This window comes from Mustela putorius, unplaced genomic scaffold (assembly GCF_011764305.1).
Source record: "Mustela putorius furo isolate JIRA1106 unplaced genomic scaffold, ASM1176430v1.1 tig00000450_pilon_pilon_pilon, whole genome shotgun sequence".
NCBI classification, from domain to species: domain Eukaryota; kingdom Metazoa; phylum Chordata; class Mammalia; order Carnivora; family Mustelidae; genus Mustela; species Mustela putorius.
The window spans coordinates 13,765,677-13,775,647 of NW_025421385.1; the positions used below are offsets into that span (position 1 = coordinate 13,765,677).

The 9,971-nt window shown below is 40.1% G+C and overlaps 1 long non-coding RNA gene across 1 annotated transcript in view; it reads left to right on the forward strand.

The window, feature by feature from the left end:
- Window positions 1–9,173, forward strand: part of LOC101693555 — a 52,621-nt gene extending 43,448 nt beyond the window's left edge. The window contains exon 6 of the long non-coding RNA XR_001179574.2: window positions 8,689–9,173. This is a non-coding gene — a long non-coding RNA (uncharacterized LOC101693555). The remainder of the gene's footprint in view (window positions 1–8,688) is intronic.
- Window positions 9,174–9,971: the final 798 nt, after the last annotated feature.

A 9,971-nucleotide genomic window follows, 5' to 3' on the forward strand; every position in this document is an offset into this window, starting at 1 on the left:
GGGAATAACTAGTGTATATTCAATTTGCTTCCTATCATTAAAGGGCTTTAGGACGTAGAAAGGGTCTTCCTTGCGGAAGAAGAAGTACAAATTTGGGATGGGTGTCACCTAGGTAGAGCACAGTGGTTCTGGTGGTAGGAGAATGCCAACAGGGTGTAAAGTCCTCTAAGATGTGTGCATTACTTATTTATAATTCTGTAGGTTAGACACCTCTTCACGTTTCTGTACTAACAAATAGCCTAGCATCTGGCACATACTAAGCACTGTAAATTTTATTGAGTGAGTGAACAAGTGAATTAATGAATGTGACAATTCCCTTCTAGGACATGAGGCAGGATCCTGAGACAGATGCTTAGGTACAGGACACCAAACCCGGGGGTCAGCTATGAGGCACAAGGTCAGGTCTGGAATAGCAGTGATGGTGCTCTGATGTCAGGTCCCCCATCACAGCTCCTGATGTTTCCCCACCTCCATCCTTTCTCCCTGCCCAGGATCAGTCTTGGATCTAAAAAGAAAAACGGGATTGGGTATTCATGAGCATCCGCTGGTGCGAAGTGAGAATTAAAGAGCCAGAATTGTATATATGGACCATATCTTTTTTATTTATTGTTCTGTTGAAGGGCATCTTGGCTCTTTCCACAGTTTGGCGACTGTGTACAATGGAATATTACATCTCCATCAGAAAAGATGAATACCCAACTTTTGTAACAACATGGACAGGACTAGAAGAGATTCTGCTGAGTGAAATAAGTCAAGCACAGAAAATCAATTATCATATGGTTTCACTTACTTGTGGAGCATAAGAGGTGACACGGAGGGCATTGGGAGATGGAGAGGAGAAGTGAATTGGAGGAAATCAGAGGAGGAGATGAACCACGAGAGACTGTGGACTCTGAGAAACAAACTGAGGTTTTGTGGCGGGGGGGGGTTAGATGAGCCTCTGGATAGGTACTAAGGAGGGCACATATTGCATGGAGCACTGGGTGTGGCACATAAACAATGAATCTTGGAACACTGGGGGGAAAAAAAAGCTAGAACTGGCCAGATTCTGGCGTTTGTCTTCAACATGCTTTGAAATAAATATTTAAATAAATATTTAAGAAAAATTTAATACTGGTTCAACTACTGAAGCAAATTTTTTCTCTTAATGTTCTTTTGATTACGTTGTGTTACCTTCTGTATAGTCTTTGTTATATGTACTTACAGGGGAGAATTATACCCTTCAACATATGAAAACACAAAGTGGCTCTTTATCAGGAAAAAGGAATGGCAAGAAATAATAATAACAAAGGACTACGGGATATTGTTGAAGATATTTTTCCAAAGAGATATGGTAAAAGATCAAAGAAAACAAAAACCCTTGAGAACAAGGACTGTTAATCTTCCCTGAAGACCATACTCTAAATGCTAACTCTTTAGACCAGACCCTAAACTCTAAGCAACTTTTGTCATCCTTTCTAAGACAACCTTCCAAAACTTAGGTACTCATATTTTTACTTACGCCAGAAACATTTGGGCATAAGCCTTTCAACTACATTATTTTATGGTTGCAAAATTTAATTTGTAGACAGATATCATTATAAGGGGTGATGAGGCAGATTTTACCTAGGACCTAGCTACCATGGACTCTATACACTCAATAATACAAACTCAACTAGGTATAAAATTAAGGTCTATTTTGTCTGCTAAACCAAACTCAAGAGAAATATAATTTATCTCATAAACTTTACTTGACTCCAAACTGCTTATTTTATTTTACATGAATTTTATCTTTCACTTTATTTTTACATAGACTTTCATAAATCTATATATTAACAGGGGATTCACTATTCCATTTGTATATTACACAAAAATGTCTTGGAATCTATTTGCTAAAGAGTTTTTTTGGTAGTCCTTATTCATGTCCTCCTTTTCCCATACATTTAAGATATTCGTTGAATAAGCTCTTTGATTCTCATTGATTTCTTTTTTTAGTTATATTTGATAGCCTTCAGGCTGCTTTTCTTGCTTTTGATATATAGAAAGAAATAAACAGATATAAATATACAGATGCATCAATAGATCAGTTTCATAAAAATGAAAGGTATTTAATTATAGATAGGCATCAGTCAACTTATACTGATACCTACTTCTGATTCTAACTATAATTGGTAGCAAGTAGAAGATAATAGTAAACAGAGCTCTAGACCCCGGTGGGAGGACTAGAATTCAAGTTCAGAAATTTCCATGACAGTTGACTTGGTTGCTACAGAAAAAAACGAAGTGTAAGACAAATGGGGTAGAAATGAAGTGGGAGTTAGTAGAGAAGAAGATGTAAAAGCAGTGAGGGGCGGGGGGAGCTCTAGGAAGACAAGCCATAGAGCCAAGGATTATAGTATTTTGAAGGATGCTGAGGAAGAGGAAGACCGTTGAAGGACCACTGGCCAGGTTCAGGCTCCTGACCCTACTAGGAAGCTTATGGTTGCCTTTGAGTTCATCTTCGATAGAGGGGAGGCAACAAAAGTTTGATTGGAAGAGTTTAAAGAGGAGCTGGGGAAACCAGAAAATGAGATCTGGTGCACGTCAGTTGTGCTCTGAGGGGACAGAAAGTCAAAGTGTTTTTGAGTTGTTGTTTTTTTAATTGATGAGAGTGTACCTAAGATTATCAGGCAAAGGATCAAATGTTGTAGAGACTGAGAGATCAAAGGGTGAAAGAAAAAGAGGATTAAGACCAAGAGAAGGAGAAGGTTGGGGACTATGGAGTGAAAGTTTGGGGACTATGGAGTGAAATTGAAACACTTAACGAGGGACTAAGTATCCCTGTCAGGAAGGCAGCAGCAAACATGCATGGTTTACAGTGGGAGGGGGAAAGAAAGGTGTGAAATAAAAGGATTGTGTAAAGTGTACATGGTCAAACATTAGTCATTAAAATGTATTCTCACTGAAGAGTTGATGGTAGTGGAAGATCCTTGGGTAGAAAAAGGAACAAAACATGTGCACAGCAGAATATGATCTGTATCAGTTTAGTAGAAAGAAATACAGAAAGAGAGGGAGGCATAGGGAGGGGAGCAGGGAGGGAGGGGGAGGGAAGGGAAAAGGGAGGAAGGGGAGGGATGCTGGAAGGAAGAGGTCTCGCGCTTCACTGAAGAAAGGCTGGAGGGAGACAGTGGGGAAATGGTTGAAGCATCTCAGCTACTTGTGAACACACTTGTGAACTTGTGAACACACTTGATTTAGAAATGACAATAGCGGGGAGCACTCGAGTGGCTCAGTCAGTTAAGCATCCAACTCTTGATGTTTTTTTTTTATTTTTAAAGATTTTTATTTATTTACTTGACAGACAGAAATCACAAGTAGGCAGAGAGAGAGATTGGAGGAAGCGGGCTCCCCGCCGAGCAGAGAGCCTGATGTGGGGCTCGATCCCAGGGTCCTGGGATCATGACCTGAGCCAAAGGCAGAGGCTTTAACCCACTGAGCCACCCAGGTGCCCCCCAACTCTTGATTTTGGCTCAGGTCATGATCAGGGTCTTGAGATGAGCCCCATATTGGGTCTGTGCTGAGCGTAGAGCCTGCCTTGAGAGTCTCTTTGCCCCCTCTCCTCCTCCTCCTCCTCATTATTTTTTTTTTTTTTTAGTAGTCTACCCTTTATTCATGTTAGGCCCGGGTCACTTAGAGCTGGTGTAGTAGGTGACAGCCTTGGTTCCCTCAGATACAGCACACTTGGCCAGATCCTCAGGCAGCAGCAGACACATGGCTGTCTGGACTTCCTGGATGTCAGTGGATTTGGGCCTGCGTACTGGGCCAGCCCACAGCCTCACCAGCCAGACATTCAATGGGAAAGAGTCACAGAAGCAAAATTCAGAGAGAAATGAATTTTCGAATGGATTGAAAAGTCCTGATGTGAAAATAGAAGCAATTCTATAAACCTCATATCCTACAGGAATCTGAGAGTCATAAAAAACTGGATGATTTTTATTTCCCCTTAGATGCAGTGGAAGTTGATGAACTCCAAGATCTTTAGTCTTCAAATTCCCTCCTTCATTACTGTGCAAATATTCAGAATTTTGACATTTAAAAGAGATTTCCCTTGTCCAAATATTTTCCATTAAAAATTAGCAGGACCTCTAGGTAACATTGCTGGATCAAATGGACAGATATGTTTATAAGGGCTTTTACCCACGGGAACAAGAAGATCAGAAGCAGAGGTGACAGCAACAAAATTCTAGAAGCTGGGAAGTAATCCACTCCCAGGCCACAGAAAGCTCCAAGCGAAGCTGGTAGTGGCCGGAGCCCAGAAGCAAGTTCATTAGTGCTGCCAACATCTCAGAAAGTACAGGAATTGGATATATCCAGTCACTCTATAAATGAGGCCCATCTGGGCTGGAACTGAGGACTGTAGAGGTCTACGTAAGAGAAACTGAGATTTCTGTCTCTGGGAGTCCAAGCTATGTATACAGAAAGATTTAGAAATAACGAGAAGTCACCTAAGGCAGATTCTGCATACTGGATTTCTAAATAACTTCTGACAAGATTGAGAAAAACCGTTGCTTCAGATCTTTGGAAGTTTGCATGCATACCCCTTACACATGCAAACCCAGCATTTCCCCCAGCGTCCCCCAAATGAAGGTTGACATATTGTCAATCTTTCATTATAAAATAGGAGCTAAAGTTTTTAGCTTGAGTCATCCCTCGAAATGGGCAGCTGCTGTCTTCTACCAGCTGATATTTCATATTAAATTGTCCCCCCAGATATTTGATCAAAATGGCTTGCAGCGTACACCCTACATTTACCTCATGTCCCTTTTGTGGCTCATTGTCAGTCTGCACAATGGGGAAGTCTGGGCGGCAGCTGCAAATTTTCTGGTTTTCAATACACACAGCATATTTGTCAGCAATTACGTCGCGGGCTCTTTCTGCACTGGTATTCTCGGTACAGAGTAGCGATGGCAAATTAATTATTACAATGATCTGGACTGTGCACTCTCTTCCCTATAATGCACACTGAAGCCCTTCCAGCTCATGGGTAATTCTACCGACCAAGAAGCAGAGATGAAGGAATTACAGTCTCCATGTTTTAAAATTCTTTGTGGCTTCTAAAATATTTTCCTAAAGATAAAAATATTTTAGCTTTAATTCCTAGATAAATTTGCTACACATAATTATTGCCCTTGAACAGTGCTTTTCAAAATTTCCTATAGTATACTTTCAATGATAGAGGAAAGGTACTACCCATCCTTGGAAGGCTGGGGTCACAGCATACGATGAGGGAAGGTTTTGTTAATCCTAAATTTTAACTTAAAGATATACTAGTTTTGTGCTCTAACAAAAAGATACATTTTATGTATCATCATAACTGTCAGTGAGGAAATCATGTTGCAAAAGCTTATGTGAAGCGGCACCTGGGTGGCTCAGTGGGTTGGAGCCTCTGTCTTCGGCTCGGGTCGTGGTCCCGGGGTCCTGGGATCAAGCCCCGCATTGGGCTCTGCTCGGCAGGGAGCCTGCTTCCCCTTCTCTCTCTGTCTGCCTCTCTGCCTACTTGTGATCTCTGTCTGTCAAATAAATATATTTTTTTAAAAAATGCTTGTGTGAAGTTTATGTTGCGAATCTGAGGGTACCTTGGCACATTCTCTCATTCCTGGTCTCTGTGCATTCTGGATTTGAAAACAAGAAGAAAGATGCCTCACAAGGATCCGTGACTTCATTTGCCTCTGATCCCATTCAAGTGTCTTTCTTTTTACTTTTATCCCCCTGAGAAGTTAGCTTTTTTCTGAATTTTGTGGATATTGAAGACTTTCTTATAAATCCTTCTTGATGACTATAGTTTTATGCTCCAATGACCTTTTAAATTTCAGAATTCCAAAGGAACTCTTTTAAGTATGTAAATAGATATTTACCATGGTTTTAGGTATGTAGGCTTGTAGTCTAATGATTTGGATTTGAAAAGTGGCTTTTTTTTTTTTTTTGACAAATGAATTTGACCTTCTTAACTGTTCTATTCCTTTGTTTTCTCACCTATAAAATAAAGGTGAATGTAATACCTATCTTTTAGGTACTATATACACTAGAAGTGAAATGCTTAGAATGGTACCTGGAAATAGCACAAATTACCAATATTATTAGCTGTCTTTCTTAGATAAGAAATTTGAGTCCGGAAGGAAAGAAGCAATAAAGCTTCTACTAATTTCCAAATTATAACCATACATATTTAGAATCCTCCCATTAAGAAATAGTGACTATTTAAAAAAAAGGAAATAGTGACTATTTTTCTCCAGATGGCCATGAATTCTGCAAAACGTTGGCATATTTTTCTCTGTAGCCATTATCAGCAAAAAGCCAAGACAATAGGCTATTGTGGTCATCTTGATAATGAACTCCCAGAGGGAACACAACATATATAATGCACATATTTATCCACTCGTGTTCCTTCATTTATTCCAGGCACACCACTGAGTACCTGCAAGTGCATGGTTCACATAATTGGAACGTGGCCAAAAGTTCACACTTATGTCCGTTTTACTACAAGCAACGTGGTAATCTCTAATTTGCTTTAGGGTTTTGGTTTCTGCATTTGGGTACGTTTATAAAAGCTAATGGTTCAAATCGCAACACTATCCTGAATGGCTTGTGCCCTGCTTTGCCAGGTTACCTGGACCTTTTCTACTGCTGGGAAATTTTTCTCCAGGACTCTGTTGCATCTGTTGCATCATGTTAAACAGCTTCTCTAAACTTGCTTTTTTTTTTTTTTTTCCAAACCCCTCAATTCCATGACTACACCCCTTCTTGCCAGTGGCCTACAGAAATGTTAAGAAATTTAAGGTTATTTACACAAAACTGGGCTTCTGTGAATTCATTTCTCCCCTTTCGTCTTTCTCTCAGAGAAGCATATATCCCTCTTTGCAATGGCTAATCCTTTCCCCGAAGTTCTTGATTCTGTTCAAGTTCTGCGCTTTATCAAGTCCTGTTGTTTCCTCCTTTTAACCTCGCTCCTTTCGTGGCAGAATCAAAGCAGCATCTTTCCCACACTGGCCACTAACCCCCGTTGGTATCAGTGTGTCAGCAGGAGTTCCTGCTCTCAACATAATCATGTCTTTTCCACCAAAAGATTTAACATCTGTAAGTAAAAGAAATCAGAATTATTTTCAAAACTGAGTCAGCTCAGAATTTCACTGCACATTACAAGTAAATAATTTAGCCTACTTACTCATAATCAGATTTAGTTGCACGAAGCTTTAGTACATTACGAATAAAAGAGAATGTTTGGGTTGCAAAATAATCTCAAAAAATCACACAGTATTTTAAGAAAAGTAGACAATGAAAATCAGGACTAGCTTGTTAAGAAGTTTTTATGTCAATGTATTTACTATGTAACTTTTCTGGGATTTGCACGTGCTGGACATTTATGTGAAGAGACCACCTCTCTCCTTGAATATTTACCTTCAAAAGATGCTCTCCGCTCCTCAACAGTCTGGACAATGAATCATCATGGAGGAAGTACAGCAAATGTGCTTGTATCATAAGCTTATGTTATAATCTTCCAATACTTTAGGCAGGAAAAGAACAGGTATTAGATTTTTCCCAACACTTTAGGCCACAAAAAAGAGTTGGTGCAGAGGTGCCGAAGTTACCTGCTTTTAAATATTTATGTAATGAAATCTCAAGGGAGTACTAGATGATTCATTAAGATTTATTTGTTTCACTGAAGTGATGATTAGATTTCTGAGACTCTGAACAGCAACTACAGATCCATATTTCTCTTCTTCTATTTCATTACTCACTGATAATCTTATTTTCTGCTGCTTTGGAATTCATCTCATAAAATGCTATATGTCCTCGTGTTGTGTTGTGTTCCTGTTACCTGATCCTTCACGACATAGAAAAGTAAAGGCTCATAGGAAAAAGTAATCTGCCCTTTCTTTAGGACCATTTGGTGAACAAATGATCATGTTTTAATAAAACTATATCCAGAAAAATTTGCTCTTAAATGACAAAATCCTTTATAATACAGAAGCATAGAAAATAAGTCCTGCTTTCTAAAATGTTTATTTACAATAAAGAAATTTGAAATTCAGCTAAAAGCAAGTTTTATATTTAAAAAAAAACTTTTGGGGGGCACCTGGGTGGGTCAGTCTGTTGAGTGTCCATCTCCTGGTTTTGGCTCAGGTCATGATCTTAGGGTCCTGAGGTCCAGCTCTGGGCTCAGCAGGGAGTCTGCTTGAGATCCTCTCTCTCCCTTTCACTTTGCCCCTTCCCTGCTCTCTAAGATAAAAATGTATTTGACAGAGAGAGAGAGAGAGCATGCAAGGGAGGGAACACAGCAGGCAGGGAGCCCCATGAAGAGCTCAGTCCCAGGACCCTGGGACCATGACCTGAGCTGACACATAACCAACTGAGCCATCCAGATGCCCCTAAAATAAATACATAAATCTTTAAAAAAAATTTTTTTTTGTTTATGTTTATATAAAAAATCTCAGGGGTGCCTGGGTGGCTCGGTGGGTTAGAGCCTCTGCCTTCAGCTCAGGTCATGATCCCAGGGTCCTGGGATCGAGCCCCGCATTGTGCTCTCTGCTCAGCAGGGAGCCTGCTTCCTCCTCTCTCTCTGCCGACCTCTCAGCCTACTTGTAATCTCTGCCTATCAAAATAAATAAATAAATAAATAAAATCTTAAAAAAAAAAATCTCACAACTTTTTTTCCTTTTTTCCCATACCCAGGTATGAAGAAGTCACTGAAGCTGACCTGGCCCCAGGTCTAGGGAGTGCGGAGCCCCCTAACTGCCCACAGACCTCTCCGACTGATAATTGGGGCACCGGAAACAGTAGCCTGCATCTATAGTGCCTTCTAGAACATATTCCTGCACTCCTTAATCTACTGTAGTTTGGCTTCTGACCAAAAACGTTTACAGAAGCTTTTCTCTAAGACTGAGAATTGCTTCCATGTTGCCAAATCCAATGAGCACTGTTTGGTTATAATTTTATTTGACTCTCAGCATCAATGACACCCTTCTCTGCTTCTGTCCTTTGAAACTCTCTCACAGCTTTTGAGGTTTTCCTCCGGGTTTTCATCTTTTATTGCCATTCTTGCTGCCCCTGTGGTTTCTCCTTGGTCACTCCCTTGGCTCCCTTCTTTGATATGGTGCTCAGAATGTCTGGACCCTGGAATAAATGTTCTTAGATATGACTTGGGATTCCAGCTGGGAATAAAGGAATGAACAAGTAAACAAATGAATACATCATCCATTCACTGTTTTGAGTTCAGAGTACCAAGGAAGAACCTCTGTATCTACAAAATGACTCTCCCCCCAACCTACTGAATAATGCCTGAAATACACTTTGTGGGAAACAAAGCTTTGCAAGATGATTTCACACAAAGAAAGAGCCTGGGGTCAGAAGGTTTGGGCACAGCTCTGGCATATACTAGTGTGTGACCCTAGTCGGTTCACTTAGCCTCCTTGAGTTTGTTTTGTTATTATTGTTAGTAATAATAACAATAAGTCTAATGATCGAGTTATGATAATCAATTGTGATATCATAATATATAAAGAACACTTTTAAATTGTAATGCCCAACACTTGTTTAAGGGTATAATTGTTCCTGGGCATATAACACAGCAAGCACTACTCCTTCTAAAATACAAATAAAGTTTTTGTCTGTCAAGGCCCTGGACCTTCAAGAAGGTACACGACATAGTCAGTCAGTTGCCATCCAATGCAGGTAAACTGCAGGTACTATAAAACTATTCTGGGTCATTATCTGGGTCTCCCTTGTCTGTTCCTGATTTGATTTCATTCTTTCTCCAACACAGAGCCCTAGGGCCTGTGTTACTCTGCCTTGCCATGTTCTCAGTTTCATCCAACACTCTGAATCCCAGAACTGCCTTCATGAGAATTCTCTGCTTTGTCCTTGGTTTCTCAGATGAAAAATATTTCTGACTATTTTTTTCATGCCCATGCACATCAACTCTGATGGGGGAGAACAGAAGAATAAGGAGGAGGCAT